This window comes from Macaca thibetana, chromosome 12 (genome assembly GCF_024542745.1).
Source record: "Macaca thibetana thibetana isolate TM-01 chromosome 12, ASM2454274v1, whole genome shotgun sequence".
Classification (NCBI taxonomy): Eukaryota; Metazoa; Chordata; class Mammalia; order Primates; family Cercopithecidae; genus Macaca; species Macaca thibetana.
The window spans coordinates 3,319,189-3,336,737 of record NC_065589.1 but is presented as its reverse complement, the minus strand read 5'-3'; the positions used below and the strand labels follow the sequence as shown (position 1 = coordinate 3,336,737).

Sequence of the window (17,549 nt, the reverse complement as noted above, 5' to 3'; positions counted from 1 at the left end):
GGGGGCGTTATGAGAAAACTGAAAAGCATGGCGGGTAAGAACGTTCCAAGGCATCGCTTGCCTGCCAGGGCTGGCCCAGGCTGGCCAGGGCCAAGTGCACACTGGGGATGGGCCTTGCCAGCCACTGTGCACAAGCCAGGCCAGCTGAGACACCAAGGGCTTGCTGAAAATAGCCGGTGTTTGTTTACGTGGCCTGGGCTGAGAGCCTGATTGCCCTCAAAGAGGGGTCCCCTGGGTGGCAGGGGGACTCAAGGCACACAGAAAGAGCTGCAGTGGGATTTTCAAAGAAACGTCATCATCTAGAGACCCTGGAGCTCTGGAAAGCAGGCAAGCCGCTAGATCGCCCTCTGGAACTCTGGTTTTCATGGGTGTCAATGCAGCAACCCATGGTAGGGCCCGAAGCCAGCCTGCTGCTCAGGCCTGGAAAATGAAAACAGCTTTAAAAGACAACCTACAATTAACACAGGAACAATTATCTTCCTAATTTAGGTTAATTTCTACTTACAGCCCTAGCTGGCAGGTCGGGGGAAGGGCGATATCTATGTGAGAGCTTTTTATTTGGTTCTTCTAAGTCCACACATATTAGATATTCTTAAAGGAGATTTCAAATGTCCACCATCGCCAAGAGGCACTTGGCGATAGCTGGGCCTTCTCCCTGGGAGCTGCCGATTACATTTGCATGAAAATAGAACCTTTGTTCACAAGAGTTCCCGCTCCAATGGATCCCTCCTTTGTCTGTAGCACAGCAACTGATGGGGCAGGATGCTGGTGTGTGCACACAGCCCAGCTCAGGACGGCCACGCCAGGGGCTGCACGCACAGCCCAGCTCAGCCCAGATCAGGACGGCCACACCAGGGACTGTGCACACAGCCCAGCTCAGGACAGCCATGTCAGGGGCTGCACACACAGCCCAGCTCAGCCCAGCTCAGGACGGCCACACCAGGGGCTGCACGCACAGCCCAGCTCAGGACAGCCACGCCAGGGGCTGCACGCACAGCCCAACTCAGGATGGACACACCAAAGGCTGTGCATACAGCCCAGCTCAGGATGGCCACACCAGGGGCTGTGATTGCCCACCGTGGCAGGGCAGGCGGGGGACGCCCAGGATGGTGGGTGGGGCCCCGGGTGTTCCGGTGTTTTGTCAGAGTGTGGCAGGCACGGGCCACGGGGACTCCCAGCCGGACGGGTGCTGCAACGCCCTGGCTCCCAGAGCACCTGCAGAAGCAGTCCCAGGGGGGCCTGAGGTCACCTCCACCTGGTACGGCAGAAGACAAGATGCCCTCACTCACTGTTCTCTGTGTTAGAGCATAAACCCCTTTCCAGCACTGGCTGTTTGTTAGATGTGTGACATAAAGACCCTGGAGAGCTTCTGCGCTGAGATGGGCAGTGGAGGCTGAGCCCCGCTGTCCATCTGGAGTCCACAGCCAAGCAAATCTGACAGGCTGGCAGTGACCCCACCACTCCAGCAAGAAACCAGTACCCCTGTGGGCATACTTGGCAGGGCCCAGAAAATACAGACCCACCAACCCGCATCTAAAATGCATCTCTTTAATTCCAGAAAATCAAGTCAAAGTATCCTGTCCGGGAACTCGAGCCAAGTAGCGGGTTAGGTCAAACAAGGCATGATCCACGGTCATGAACCAGCAGACTAAGGCGGGAGGCTGGGTCGAGAGGATCCTATTTCTTTTTTGTTTCTTTATTTGGAAGGGGGGTGATGGAAGTTCATTACCAGAAGCCAAGGAGGCTCTCTTTCACCGGGTCTCTCACGTGGACCTAGACCGTGCTTTTAACAGCCAAATAGAAACGACGAGGGACTAAAGCTGGGGGGAAGCAGGCACCCAACAACACTAAGCGCAAACCTTGCTCGGGCCTTTCAGAGGGAAAAAGAACATTTCCGATCGGAAGCTATCACTTAAAAAACAGCATGCTTCATTAGATACAGTTTTACTTAAAAAATACAGCTGAATGTCCCTATGGACATGAAATGAGACCACCCTCCTGGCCTTCAGGTTCAGGTGTGAGGCCAGCGGCCAGCTCCCCATAGCCCAGAATCCCTTGGAAATGACTTTCCTTCCCAGGTACCTGCTCCAGCTGGGTCAGTCCTCAGAAGGCTTTTCCCAAAGGGCATCCCGTGAGGGGCCAGGAGGTCCATGACATATAAACTGGAAAAGGCTCTTCTCGGCAGGGCCCCGCTGGCTTCTCTACTTGGGAGCTTCCCAGGGCTTGAACGTAGCAATTGCCTTCTTAATTTCTCTGAGCTTCCCCCAAAGAGGTTTGAACAGGGCCTGCCCCCCTGCCCTCAGTTTTATGGTGAAAAACTTTAAACACCTTGCAAAACCGCAGGGTCCCAGAAAACCCTATTTGAGAAGGGCCCTGCCCTCTACAATCAAAGGGGGATAAAATCTACCCCAGCAGGGGCGGAACATTAACAAGGGCGGAGAGCAGGGAAGGAGCATGGGAGAAAGGTCAAATTCTTGCTACCAAGAGGTGGTAGGTAAGGGGTCAAGAGCCCGGGAGAAGCTGAGAGCTGGAGCCTGAGGCCCACCTGCTTGTGGACACAGGGATCCCCAGACCAACACAGAGGGCACCTCCAGGCTTCCTGGAGCGTAGCAGCGGCTACGCACAAGACATCTCTGGGCTTCCTCCAGCCACTGGGCCTCCAGCTGCTGTGCCTGGCCACATGGTTTTCCTGTGTTTTGGGTCCATCGCACCCTATACTGGGAAACTAACCTGTATCACCTGGACATACAGTTTAGGTGCTCCCAAAACACCTGCACTCAGCGGATGGCGTAAAAACCCTGACAGTGAGAACACCAGCCTCCTTCCTCCTTAGAAAACCTTTCTAGTGGGAAAACATTTAACTAGTATTTGCTAAGCACCTGCTAGGCCCCCAGAACTCTAAAAGTAACAGAAGGACTTTAAATAATCCACTTGCAATTTACTAACTGCCACTTGTTAATTTGACAGAGACATTTCTAGAGAGAACTGGGCCACGCAAATACCTGCCCATCGTCTCCCAGCCCACCCTCTGCTGCCTATGGGAGGAAGAGCAGCTCATTCTCACAAGTCAGGCAGAAAGCTCGTGGATGCTTTGTGCAGTGTAGGGTCACTGAAGTGTCACATTTATGCTAAAATAGAAGTGCCCCATGATCTACCTCTATCACCTCACAGTGACTCAGACAAGGACCGCAATCACCAGGCAGGGGCAGCCCCTTCCGAACCTGGGCACAGAGCACTCAGTGAGGCTGTCCCTTCGCTATGGGGACGTGGACACTGGCAGCTCCTGACGGGCCTTGGCAGAGGCCCGACTGATCAGATCTGCACTTTGGAAAGGTTCTGAAAGCTGTGGATAGGCTGACAGGGACTCTGGAGGCTACTCGGCTCCCAGGGCAGAGATGGGAAAAAAAGAGAGTAAAGAGACTGCAAGGAGGTTGCGCCACTGTGTTTCGGAAATTGAGTCCACGTTGAAGGTGGAAAGGAGGGAAGAGCTCTGTCGGACCTAGGCTTCTGAGTGGGTGGGGCTCTCTCTTTCTGGGAAGGGACAACAGTAGTGGGAACAGCTGGGGCACACAGAGAGGTATTTGTGGGCACCCCAGAATTCCTCATGGCTGAGGCTCAGGATAGCAAGCAGAGCTGGTGCCAGAACAGGGAGCTGGAAGCAAGGGGAGCAGGTGAGCCTGCCTCAGAGGCCTCGGAGGCAGCACAGCCCACCCAGGCCAGGAGCTCAGTGTCTCAGCTTCTTCTTCTGTAAAATGGGGCCATGCCAGTCCTCCCTCAGGTCACGTGAGCGTCATCCAGGTCGGGACTGTGTGCTCTCAGGACAGGACAGAGGGCCGCAGACGCTAGGCCTCTGCTCTGAGTCAGGGGGCAGGTGTGTGGAGGCCAGGGAGGCCCAGGAAAGACTCTGTCCAACGGCTTCGGGACAACGCCCGTCTGATAAGACTTTTACTGCCAGGGAACAGCTGCTAAGGGTTTTTTAATAATGTGAAAAGATGACTACAGTAAACTGTCAAGGGTGAGAAGCAAAAGAGTAGATTTTTTTCACCCAAAAGCTAGCGACATACAAATCAACGAGAACGAGACAAGACAGGAGCCTGAAGGAAACGCATGGAAATGTTCACAGTCGAACCCAGGGTGACAGGACTAGGAGGAGTCAGAGAGATTCTCTCCTTCATATGCCTCTGTCCTTTCTAAAACTTCCCAGAGCAAACAGGACCTCCCTTATCATTAGAAAGGAGAACAATGCACCCTGGTTTGTTAAAGGAGAAAGCTCTTCGCATTCTCACTTTGTAATTTGCTGTTTCCTTTCATGCTCAGCCTCTGGAAGGCTTTTCATTCTGTTTTGTGTCTCGTTTACCATTCCCGTTCAGCTTCATTTTATTTCTTAAATGGACATCCTCACCAAAACCACCACCACCACCAAAATCACTACCAATGACTTCTGCACAAACAGACCAGAGAAGCGGGCCACCTGTGTGAGTTCCAGGGCAGCTGTCTCTCCAAACCACATCACAAGTGCCCCAGAGCCCTTCACTGTCTTCCTCAGCCTCTTCACTGCTCTGTCACCAACTCACACTTCATTTGCAACAGCTTCTTACAGAGCGCCGAAGGAAAAGCCAGTAATCAGAGCTACCAGGCACTGCGCGTATCTACAGAGGGACTCTTCGTCTTCACAGAAGCAGGACAGAGCTGAGGATGCTGTCACCCCCATTTTACACATGAGGACACTGAGGCACAGAGAGGCTCAGGGACGGTCCAAAGTTAATCCAGCAAGAAAAGGGCAGCACCAAACTGGAGCCTGCGAGGGCTGACCTGGAGCCATGTCCTTGACCACTCTGCTTGTTCAGTCAGAAAGCCACCACTCTCAAAAGCACACGCACATGCACATATGCAGGTATGCACACATGCACGCACACATGCACGCACACATGCACGCACACAGAGGATGTGCTCGGCCGTATGTGTGCCCTGGGCTTGGACACCAGCACTCTGCCCAGAAGGAGGCCAATACCCGCCTGGACCAGGGACTCCGCAGACAGTGGCACAGGGTGGTCATAGCCAGTCCTGCAGCGCCCTGGCCCAGCTGGTTTTCTGGTTTTTTCCCCATTTCACTGGCTACAATGTCTCCTTTTTCAGATGCAGGCAGCCAGCTGAGTGCTGACACTCTAATTCTAAAGGTCACCCCATGACATTTCCTGCGGCCTCAACTACCTTGCAAGGCCTCGGCAGATCAGGGTCACAATGCTGGCTGCCATTTAAGAGAAACAGCGCTGTTTTCTTTTTTAGGACTTTGCATTTATCTAATCATTTCTGGCTCTTTTTCCTTGAAAATAAGTCACTCAATAACAAACCGAGGCAGCACTGCTTACATGTGTCTCCGGACAGGGATGAAACGGGGTGCGTGTCCACTGCCAGGCCCCGGAGCTGTGCTTCAGTCGGGTCAAGGGGGCATGGGAACCAGGACTTTCACCTCTGCCCGGGAGATGCTTCGGGGCAGATAAATTTAGAAAGTGCGGATTAATGATTAATGATTAAACTCACTCACCAGGTCTGTCAAAAATGGACAATCCTGGAGCCATTTGCCCTACTTTCCCTCAACATTCAATATTTGATTGTCCCCACCAAAGAAATGATCAGTTCTCTAGCTGGCTCCAAAAGATGTTCGCGGGGCTGCAGGGAACAAATAAAACTCCCATTTCTGTTTGTTTTCGTGTTTCAAAAAAAAAGGAATTAAGTCTTACGCTGCTTCCTACAAGGGCTGGCCTGCGTATCCTCGGGTCAGGGGCATGGGTGGCTCCCCAGAAGCCTCTGGACCCCACGTGCTGCTCTGCGTAAGTTCTGACAGAAGTGGGGACTGAGGGCAAGGCAATCACGAAGGCGCTTGAGCCCCCAACCTTCCCACAAGCAGCCAGCACTCGCTCAAGCCTCGGCCGGAGGACAAGGCAGGCCCACAGCTCCGTCAGACACCGACCAGGGCCTCCAAAGCAGACGCCGCTCCAGAAAGGGTCCGACGCTGCCCCGTAGAGCAGCGCTCCATGCTGCCAACCTGTGGGCAAGCCACAAAGGTCCCACTAGAAGATGGGACCCAGAGCTCTGCACTGCCGTTTAACTCAGACACTGGTGTGATAGCACAGGGTTGAGACGGGGGTGCACGGGTCAAGCCCAGACTCTGCAGCTCCCCGGCTGCTGTGGAGCCATGCTGTGCTGCGGTTTCCTGAACTGAGGGAAGCTGAAGCAGGGCATGAGAATGCCTATGAATCACCTGTGGTCACTGCCGGCTAACGAGGCCTGGGGATGCCAGGCCCCACTGGCAGCGCCCATCACAGCGTCAATGTCCTGTCTCGGGATCATGCCATGCTGTCACCGTGAGCCCCATCCCCTCAGCACCCTCTGGGCTCAGCCCCACCTGACACAGGGCTGTGCCACATCAAAGGCCCCAATTCAAAAAGAAAATCTTAGAAAAACTCTGTTTATCACTTTAGAACTTTTGAGAAAACTGAGGCCTTGAAAGTGAACTTTCAAAACAAAAAGGTAAATAGCGTTCTTGGAATTCAAGCAGCAACGTGTGCCTCTTCCACAGATCCCTCACGTCAAATCATTATTCCCGGCACCGCTGCTGCTAAGTGCCTCTGTCCCCACACGGCCACCACTACTGATGCTGAGATGAGAAGACACCAAAAAAAGGCAGGAATTAGCACAATATGGAAGAGATACCTGTGTGTCATGGGTCTTTAGGTTTGCTAAAATAAAACATATTTCACATGATAAAAACTTAATGGACAAAAACATAAACAAGAAATTCCAAACCAAATAATTCTCGTCACCAAACATTTGCTGACAGCAAGCTCAGGGAACAGCAGAGGCCCGTCTGGGCATTCCGGAAGCAACCAGACCTAGGATCAAATCCAGGCTTGACAACAGCTTGTCCTGCTGGCGCCCTGGACAAGCAGTGGCTTCTAGAGGCTGGGGGAGCCCCTGGGCATCACGGGGAGATGAGAGATGTTTCCAGAACCTGACACACATGTGTAGGGATCCAGACTCGCCAGAGCTCTTGCACCTGAGAGGGAAATAGGGAATCCTGAAGTTCAAGTGCATGCACACCGTGGATACTCTGGGTCCCAGCAACCCCAGCTGTTACAATCACACCATCACCGGGTGAACGCTGTGCACTCTACAGGGGCCTCCTCATTTAGTCATCATAGCCACTGGGGAGGCAGGTGCTCCTGCAGCCTCATTCCACCCACATCTGGTGCACAGCGCACACAGGATCAGCAGCGATAGGAACAGCCGGCCACTCTTTACAGAGCCGTGAGACTGTGGCTAAATCATTTATCCAGGACCCAACAACGTGGAAATCATGACACTCCACCTACAGGGGCTAGGCTAGAAAGGCATTAATCAAACACTTAGAATGATTTTCATTTAATTCTCTCTCAGAGACTTAACTGTGTCATATGATGAACAACACTATTTCCTCCAAAATGTACTGAGTCTGGAAGCATCCCTTCATCACCATAGAGTACCTTTTTTTTTTTTTTTTTTTTTTGAGATGGAGTCTCGCTCTGTCACCCAGACTGGAGTGCAGCGGTGCGATCTTGGCTCACTGCAAGCTCCACCTCCCGGGTTCCCGCCATTCTCCCGCCTCAGCCACCTGAGTAGCTGGGACTACAGGCGCCCGCCACCGTGCCCAGCTAATTTTTTGTATTTTTAGTAGAGATGGGGTTTCACCGTGTTAGCCAGGATGGTCTCAATCTCCTGACCTCATGATCCGCCTGCCTCGGCCTCCCGAAGTGCTGGGATTCCAGGCGTGAGCCACAGCGCCCGGCCCGTCACAGCCTACCTTATTCCAAATATCCAAAACCCGGAACTGGGGACAGCCTGCCACCACGAATATCCTCTCAGCATCAACACATCCACTGCCAATGTCAGAGTGAAAATGCCTCATTACTGGTTCATCCTATACAATAGGTTTATGCGTTTTGTTTTAAATGCAGAAAGGCGACTACCAAGTAGAGATATTTCAGTAGAGGGACACAGCGTGGTACAATGACCAGGATGGAGGTGCCTAACCCCAGTAAAATGCTGACATGGTCTAATCTCAAGCAGATGTTCTGATCCCTTCACACGACCATGGCACTGGGGTGCCGACACCACAAGAGACAGGCACACGAGGCAGGGCAAGTGGTGTTTATCACAGCTGCACAACGGGAGGGCAGCAGCACGCGCTTATTTGTACTAATGTTTAACAGGCTAAGGGCCAACATTTGCTTACTGGCTAAGTGATTTTCAATAGTATGCATGGAAACAAAAGCAAATTCCTTGAGTGAGAAGCGTCATGGGTGGAATCACGAAGCAAGCTCCCGCCCACCTGCACTGGTGGCCTCCCAGCAGCTCTCACAGACCCTGGACCTAGCACAGCCCAGCTGCGGCCCAGGGACTGGCACAGCTGCTCCGCTCTGCTCCCAGCATGTCACAGGGGAGGCACACACCAGACGAGTCAAACCAGCAACAGAGCGGAGAGCCTGTGGGGATGCAGCTGGGGACCAAGCAGATGGAAGACGGGGAGTCCTGGGGCTTGGGAGGCAGGGGAGATGGGGAAGGAAGAGAGGCCCCATCAGAGGACTCCCTGCAGCGCTCCATGAATTTCTCCTGAATTCCGTCCATAAGTGCCTTTCAATCCATGCCACCGAGGGCATTTCTGCTCCTTACGACGAAGTGAACTCCCCCAGCACAGTCAGTGCATCCCTCTCTCTAACACAGAACGTCTCTTGCAGCCTCCCGAACAACCTTGGGAAGGAGCATAAATTCAGCAACACACTGATGCTGGCCCAGGCCGTGCGCTGTGAACCTACTCCCATTCCAGTACAAGCATTCCCTCTTTTTACCCCAACTGGGAAATTCAAACAGATTAAGCCTCATCCATTCAAATCACTGATAAAGGAAGATCCTCAAACCCTCCGTCTGGAGCCTTCCTGAGAGTGCGGTGTAGGTAGCTACTGGTCACATGTGGTTACTTAAATTGAAATTTAATTTAATTTAATTTGAAATCCAGTTCCTCGGTCACACCATCCACGTGTTGATGTGGCCACTGATGAGCTCAACAGCCAGGCATGGCCAGTGGCTGCCCCGACAGGCATTGCCGCTATGGACCCTTTCCACCATCGCAGAGAGTCCTGGAGAGGAGGTCCAAGGAGACCTCTTCTTTATAAAGCCCTCCTTTGTCTTTTCCTCTTTTTCCAAATGAGCGGGAAAAAAAAATCCCAACTGAACCTGACTCTGCTCCATCCATGTGGATGAAGCCAGACTGGGCTTTCCCACAGAACAGGAATGAAGACGCAGCAGTGGACACAGCACACCCTCGTTCCCCGACAACCCCAGGAGCTGTAAAAACACCCGATCCTCCCCTCTCCAGTTCCTACGGAATTTTTCCAACTGCTCTTTCCTTCTTCATCCTCTTCCATAACTGCATGCTGTGTGACGGGAGGGAGAAGTGAGAGAGAAGGGAAAGAAGCAGCTCATTTTCCTCATTCCGTCCATCATGTCCACGCTGTGTCAGGAAGGGTTGCAGAGAGAAGCGTCTTTGTGGTCCACGTGGGACCCTTCCCTGGGGCAAGGGCCCTTGGCTCTGGGCTTCTCTTTTCCTGGGGCTACCCGTCCAGAAGGACAAGCCCTGCCCCTCCTCTGGGCTCCAAGAACACTGCCCATTCCTCCTGCTGCTCCTGCTCAGCTGGGTCCCTCAGCCCCATCGGGGAGCAAGGCCTTCCTGCAGGAACCCCTTCAGGCCAAGCGCAGCCAGCACTCCTCATGCCCTTCATTGAGCCGGCCGGGCGCCACCCCCTTACTCAGCAGCAGGAGGCCCCTTCTGGAAGCGGGTATCTCCCTCTGCCCAGGCTCTGCTTCTAAAGTCTGTCTCCCATCCCAGCCATGACGAGGGGCGATGGTGGGGCCGTGGTGTGCGTGTGCAGCGCAAGGACTGCTGCTGCCATGAACATTCCTCCTGCCTGCTGAGTCCTTGATCTGCTCTCAAAGTAATGGCTCCAGGGTGAGAGCAGCAGCCCGAGGCCAGTGATGCCAGGTGAGGCTCCCACACTGGCCCACATTTCTAAATTCTGCTGGTGCTTTTTTTGTTTTTTTTTTCCTCTCTTGAAACAGGGTCTCCCTCTGTCACCCAGGCTGGAGTGCAGCAGCATGACATGGCTCACTGCAGCCTCAACCTCCCGGCTCAAAGGATCCTCCCACCTCAGCCTCCTGAACAGCTGGGACTACAGATGCACACGACCATGCCCAGCTAATGTTTTTAATTGTTTTTGTAGAGAAGAGGTGTCCCTATGTTGTCCAGATTGGTCTCAAACTTCTGGCCTCAAGCACTCCTCCTGCCTCAGCCTCCGAAAGTGCTGGGATTACAGGTGAGAGTCACCGTAGGCCTATTTGTTTCTTTATGAAAAAAAGTAAAGAGTAAATTGTGATGAAATACTACAGTGCTACTGTGCTATGATTCCTGAATGGTAAAAACCTCACCACGCTTTGTTTCTCCATCAGGTGCCTTGCCCATCACTACTGCCAAGGAGAGTACGCCTAAGACTGATGCTACAAGTCTTTTCTTAAAACAACAACAACAACAATAATAAAAACAAACAACAACAACAAAAAAACAGGCAGAGGATGAGGGCTTCAGAGTCCTTTACTGTGAGGTCAAGAATAATTCCTAGTCATGGAAAATCATCTCCAATGACGTTATAAACAGACAGCTCACCAAATCAATCAGAAAACATTCTTAGTATCATTCTCAGGCTGTCCAGAACAGAAAACCTAACTCCTGCGGCTCTATTGTGAAACGCTTAGAACTCCATCCTGATTGGAGAACATGGTCCTTTGTGACGGACAGGCAGGCGGCGGCCAGAGCCCAGAACCCAGCATCAGCCAAAGGAGGCATCAAGCTGAAGTCTCGGGTGAGTTCATTTCAAAGTCAAGGGCAAGGCCACCCTGGCAGCAAATTCTTCTGGCTACTCAAATTCAAATATTGCAGAACTAGCGCTAGAGTTGCCAAGCTAGAAAATAGGAGCAGAGAGAGGAGGCCCTTCCACAGGAATCCAGATGAGCAAAACCCCTTGCTCTCTTCATCAAAACTCAGACAGGTTAGCTGAAAACCTGGGGACGGAACGGCTTCCACCAGGAAGGAAAATCCACGTGGGGCCATGACCAAGCACTGCAAACACCGCAGCAGGTGCTGCCCCTCTTCCAGCAACACAGCGGAAGCAGCCCAGCCACCAGTGACTTTCTGGTGGACGTGCTCCAGCCCCCAACCCTTGAGCCAGGACCCAGCCCAAGAGCACAGCACCCTCCACTCTCCCTGGGCCTGAGCAAGGCAGCAATGTGCTTCGTGCAGAGCGTTTCGTGGGTGCACCCCTGCAGGAAGCACCATCACTGCTCAAGGTAGTCATCTAAGAACCGCTCACTCTTGAGAAGGGCAGGTCATCTTACTCCTCCCTCCCCAAAATAGTCTCTCAAGTCAGGCTCTCACCCATAGAAGGGACTTGCGGGGCGTGTGAGGAATGGCATTGTGGTGACAGCCCCAAGCAGGGGGCCATGCGGGCTCACGCCCAGAACGCCTTGGCAGGGAGAGGAAAGGGGTGGGCACTGCCTGGGCACTCTGCATGCTGAGCTGGGCATCACTGCTGCCACCTCAGGAGTCCTCAAATGCCCTGGGTGGGAGAGGTCATCACCTCTGCGTACTGAACAGGAGACCAGCTCAGAGTTCAGGGCGGGCCCCTGGATTCAAAGTGGCCACAGAGCCTGACTCGAGCCTCAGGGCACGAAGCACCTGGCCCTGGCCTGCTCCCACCCCACACCTGGCTTCTCAGGCCTGGGGACAGGAGGGCACAGGGACAGGCCTAGAGGACAAGGTCCCTGGAAGCCCCGACAGCTTGACAATGTGAGATAAGTTTCTCTTCCTTTTTATCAACGCTCCCGGATTGACCTGTCCTCCTCTATGCCTGGTTCCTCCGCCATCAAGATCCGCCGTCTGGCGTTAAGGGGAACATACGTCACCCTTCTGCAGTTGCCACTGAGCACCCAAGGCGTGGTCCGCGGGGCGTCCTGTGAGAGCGTCACAAGCACCCCACGAACAAGACACAGCGGCAGTTTCCTCGGTCTCCCTGCTCCTTTCTCAGGATGGCCTGTGGCTTGCTCTCCCTTAAAAATCCTCTCATCAATGGTACATTGTCAGCTTTCTTTTTTTGTTTGTTTTTTCTTTTTTTTTTTAACTCACAATTGCGAAAACCAACTGGTTGAGCTGTTGCCTCAAGTAAAAAATTCAAGTCAGCCCTGACACTGTCCATGTTTTCTGGAAAAACTGCTCACTTGTCAACAACATCGGGCGGCAACTGCAGGCCTCACCCTCACTCTTCAACAGCGGCGGCAACAGCTGCGTCCCCTGCGCTCAACTGCAGGGCGCAGCGAAGCCCCGTGACAAGGGCTTCTTGGGGACCCCAGACACCCACCAGACCCACAGGCCCGCCCCATGGCCCTGGGAACACTCAGCCCCAAGGTCCCACTTCCTGCCTCAGTCAAGCGCCTGCCTCCCAGGCCTCCCCAGTCTTCATCTCAGACCGCCAGGTGCTCTCGAGCCCCCGGAGCGCCCTCTGAGCCACAGCTTATAAAGCAGGTAGGACCAGCTCTGCATCAGACCCCTGGGTGCGGGCCCAGCACCAGCTGCTTAACCTCTCTGAGTCAGCTTCCTTACCTATAAATGAGGATAAAAGCAGGATATTCACAAAGCCCCGAGCTAGGAAGGCCTCAATCAGTGTGAGCTGGGGGTAGGAGTCCACACAGGAGCAGTACCTGTTGCAAGTATTTTTGTTACATGCTGGGAGGATTAAATGAGATAAGCCGTGTAAACACCAGGCACACAGAAAGCATGAAATGATACCAGCTGGTGGCATGGTGTTACTTTCATTATTAATAATTTGAAAAAGCAGATTAACAGCTCAGGCGCTGCTGAACTCAGAGCCCCCATGAGGACAGAGGCTATAATGTAACAGACATGAAACGTCCTAAAAGCTCCATGCGCAAAGTAAGTTGTTTATGCCTGCGTAAACTTCTTGTTCTTCAAAAGATACGCTGTTTTTAAAAGGGACTGACTGGCGGAAACACCTCACACACAAGGCAGTGCCCCTTTGCCAGGCCCTACCACGTCCGGCCCTCGGCTCCTGGGGTCAGGAGCTGTCAACGAAGCTGTGACCCTTGTGCCTAGCGTGCAGGCTCCGGGGGGAACTGGTTGCTTCTGAATCTCCTCAGTGGGGCTTAGGAATGACATGCTGTGGATGCTGTCAAGCAGAAACAAGGCCCGTTTGGGGGCTTTCTAAGTTAGTAAATACATGTATATATAATATATATACACACACATAGGAGAAGGTGAATACTGGGCACCCAGAGTCTCTGTAGGGAGCCACACGGCCCAGCAGAGAACACACAGTGAGCGTCAGAGTCCAGCCATCCCCTCCCCATGTCAACGGGACAGTCCCACACTTTCTTCCAGCCGGCCTGGGGCATGTCAGGAGGCAGGGCCTGTACTGCAGGCTCTGTGTTCTTAGCCTTTGTGGGGGGCAGAGGTGCCCACTGCCACGTGGGCACACACAGGAGGCTCACCACATTCCTTCAAATGCAGATGATAAAGCAACTTGAGTAACATGAATATGGTCACACTCATCTGAGGACTGCTGCTGTGTTTTCTAACTGCATGGCTATGACCAAGCAGTCAGTTTTGATCTAGGTTGGTAGTCAGGTTTCTGAAAGCGATGGCAGGCGCCTCGGGGCTGACACGGGGAGTCTGCTTGGCACACCTTCACCCTCGTTACATTTTCTGGACAATGGTAGGGAACATTCCTTACTCCTCTGGCCCGTCAGCTTGGCTGAGCCTGGAGTGAGCGGCTCGCTGTGGGTCTGCGGCTTCATTACTGGGGAGTCTGGGTCATCTGTGAGGCCAACAACGTCCTGCAGGCACTGACAGCCCCGGCTTCTGCCCCTTTCTTTGTGGAAGCCACTCTGTCAGGTCTGGGACAGAGGGGCAAGAGGCTTTCAAACTTTTCCTTATTTTTGTATATTTGTATATTCAAAAAAAAAAAAAAAAACAAAACTATTTATTTTAATGCTGAAATAAGTTCTAGAAGTTTCCAGACTTGTAGGTAAATGAATAAGAACTGAGTTTGTTTTCCAATCATGTTCACGTTATTTGTGATGGTGTGGCTTAGTTTCATTGAGTGACTAAATTCTAGCCATCCCTAGACTCATGGCCATGAAACTTGTCTTTCAGGTTGAAATACATTTATTTAACACACATGCACACACAATTCCATGTGCGCACAGGAAGCTTTAGCAAGTGCTCTCTGACCCCGTTCCCTAAACTCGACTGCGAACGAGACTGCCCTTAACCTGACAGCGTTCCAGGACACCGCGCAGGAACAGCAATAAAGAGCTGTGTGTAGCCACCAGCATTTCAGATGAACGCAGTGCCGTGGGCAAGCGCAACGTCTGCGTCTCCCCAGCGCTGAAATGATTCCTAGTGCCCTAGACTGCCTGGCTTTACATGAGAAACACTGTCCCTAAGTAACTACTTCATCACTCAAGGTCTCAAAGAATGCTGCCGACCTCGGTCCACCTTGCTTCTAGAAACCGAAGGTTCTGGGTATGGAGGGACCCCAGCTCTTCCCTGGAAAGTCATTTTCCTGAATAGATCTGATTTCCCCTTATTTTCCTCTCATTTCCCATCTTTTCACACATTTAGAAGGCAAAAGAAGTTCATCTCTCTAGTGATTCCAGAAGCTACCTGGCCCATCCATGGTGGGTGAGCCCCCACCCAGGTCCAGCAAGTCAGTGACTGCAACACAGGACCTCAGAGGCCACCTGGCCAGGCCCCATCCACGGATGTGTCCCTGCCCAGGTGCCAGCAAGGACTGACTAATACCTGACCCGGGGCCAAGCTATCGTGTGTCCCATACTCGGCCCGTAGAGACATCAAATCATCCAGGCCCCGACACACTCGCTTCGTACCTTTCCCGGTCGTGATGCAAAATGTGAGCTGGAAAGGGTGCTCTTCACCTAAACAAGGTCAAACACAGGGGCTACGACAGGCGCCCCACGTGCCCCCATGTGCCCCCCACACTGCCCAGGTGATGGCAGAGCAGCCAGGGCCCAGGGCCCACAGGGTTTTACATGGTGATAAGGGGTAGGGGGTGAATGCTAAGGGGCGAAGGCAGGACCCCACCTCAGTCAACAACCAGGAGACCCTGGCCTGGTTTCCCACACACCCCCAGGGAGCCAGAGAGGATGGAGAGAACCTTCTGGGAGGAGCTGCAGGGATGCACAGGGGCATTCAGGAGTGTCCAAGGAGGGCCTGAGCCTCCAGTGCGCACCTCCCCAAGCGGGCCCTGCACCCTGGGCCCAGGGTGACCTGGAAGCAGCAGGAGCCGCAGGACCACAGGGGCCACCGGCAGGGTGGGTGATACCATCCTTCCCACACTCGCCCTCTGGACTTCAGTGCTCCGGTGAGCCTGGAGGCCCGAGTCATCCATCTCAGGCCACACCCTCCAGCTCTGTGCCTGCCTTCCACCCTGGGTGACCACGAAGGGTCTAGAAACCCTGACAGGGAAGGAGAAGAGAGCCCTGGGCACAAAGCCCAGGGCCTGGGGTAGGGTCCGTGCCCCAGTGGTCATCCTCAGCTGAGTGGGGGCTGCGCCCAGGACCCTCGGGAGACCATGGGCTACTTTTAGAAACAAGAGGGTGTTCTGTTTAGAAGCAGAGCACTGAGGAGCTGGAGACGCCGACACAAGAGTGGCTCCCCGTGATGCCCAGAGGTGGCCACTGGGCCCCAGGAGGGAGGGGTTTGAAGGGTGGGTACCCCAAGTCGTCAAAGGACCAAGTAGCCACAAAAAGGAACTCCCCTCCCACCACCAGTCAGGGACCTGCCAGAGATACGAAGGCCCAGTGGTCACTAAGGCCTATCTCTGCAGCTCCATCCTCTCGCCTAGAAAAAGTAAGTGTCCCTGCCTCCTGGACCTCGCAGACTCACTAGGCACCCTAAACATGGTTTTCCAAATAGCCAAACAACAACTCCTGCTCAAGAAAACGCATGTGAGAGGAGCCCTCCTCACTCAGACAATGTTCTCGTGACCGCACTCGGTCTAAGCAAATGCTGCTGGGATGATCTTCTTCATGTTCTCTTTTAGAATAAGCAAAACGCAATGAGGATGTTGAGTGTTTCATGCTTTCTTTCCAGAGGCATTTCTACCGGCCTGAAATGCCACCCCACAGCCACTGTGGATTTGGGGACTGTCACACACATCTCCACACACCCCGAGCCACATCACACTTAGCCACTCTCTCGGAATTCCTGATCCCCACCTGAAAACGGAAAACAAGGCCCAGCAGCAACACCCAGCAAAGTGTCGCCCTCCCCCCAAAGTGAGTGGCCACACAGCAACCAGCCGCTGCAAAGCAACGAGCCGCCAGGAGCCAAGGATGGCCCATCCCACCCCCAACGGTGAGAGCCGGGCCCGTCACATGCCCTCCCTGGGCCTTGGCACTCGTCCTTCCTGCACCTCATCACTCACCCTCCCTGGGTCCCAGCGTCCTCATCTGTGAGCTGGGGGTGGTCAGCATGCAGGAAGCCCTCCATGACCATGAGCTATCAGCTTAGGGACAAGAGAGCTAGAGACCGGGGGGAGTCCACTGCCTTGGGGATGCGAGGGAGCCACACTCACCTTCTCCCTGATCAAGCTGGCCCCCTAGTGACACGGGACAAGAGGATAACCTGCTTGGCACTCAGCAACAGTCTTTCCTAATAAGAATTCCACACTTCCATGAGGCTATAATCAACTCGGGAGTGAGGAGTTACTTAGCTCCCTGTTTCCAGAGGGTCTTAGCAAAGTGAGGAATCTGCAGATCTCTCTGAAAGATCAGCTACCAAAGGAAAATAACAATCATGAAGATATTGTTGGTGGAATACATAACCTCTATCCACAGCCAGATACTGCTTCCAGAACTACACTTCGCATCTAGGTGAGCTCGTTTTCTGTATTTCAAAAGCACAAAGATCTATGTTCATGGTGTAATCCAGGCACAGTGCAGTTAACAGGCCTCCGGGTGTCCCCACTTACAGCCCAGTGCAGGGGTTCAGCCGCTGCAGAAACTCTGAATCTGCTAACACAAAGTGCCAAGACTGCTGTCCGCCAGCGCCTTCACTCCCCTGGGGCCTGTACCTGTAGCAGGGCGCTCACATTCCGAGTCCTCATTGCTTCCGGACCCAAGGGCAAGGCTGTCGCAGGCGAAAGGTGATTTCCCTTTCCTCTACACCCAAGCCCTCGGAAGCGCGCTGTAGGCACCTGGAGGTGGCACAATGCTCCCAGCTCCCCCAGAGGCTGAGTTCAAACATTCTAAGTGGATTCTTGATAACAAGCCGCCAGCTCACTGGAAGACACTGAGCAGTTACATAACAGCACAGAAAATCCCTTACAAGTTTCTTAAAAAAGAGTTAATCGTACCGACTTGGTACT

General features: G+C 53.4%; 1 protein-coding gene across 7 annotated transcripts in view; it reads right to left on the bottom strand.

Moving 5' to 3' along the window:
- The window catches only part of HDAC4 (histone deacetylase 4), a 357,624-nt gene that overhangs the window by 247,271 nt on the left and 92,804 nt on the right, over window positions 1-17,549 (bottom strand). The window contains exon 1 of one of the 7 annotated variants that reach the window (XM_050751483.1): window positions 17,256-17,547. The exons of the other annotated variants lie outside the window; for them this stretch is intronic. The gene's annotated coding sequence lies outside the window, so the exon portion shown is untranslated. Of the gene's footprint in view, window positions 1-17,255; window positions 17,548-17,549 lie in introns of those variants that run through there. 7 annotated transcript variants of the gene reach the window in all.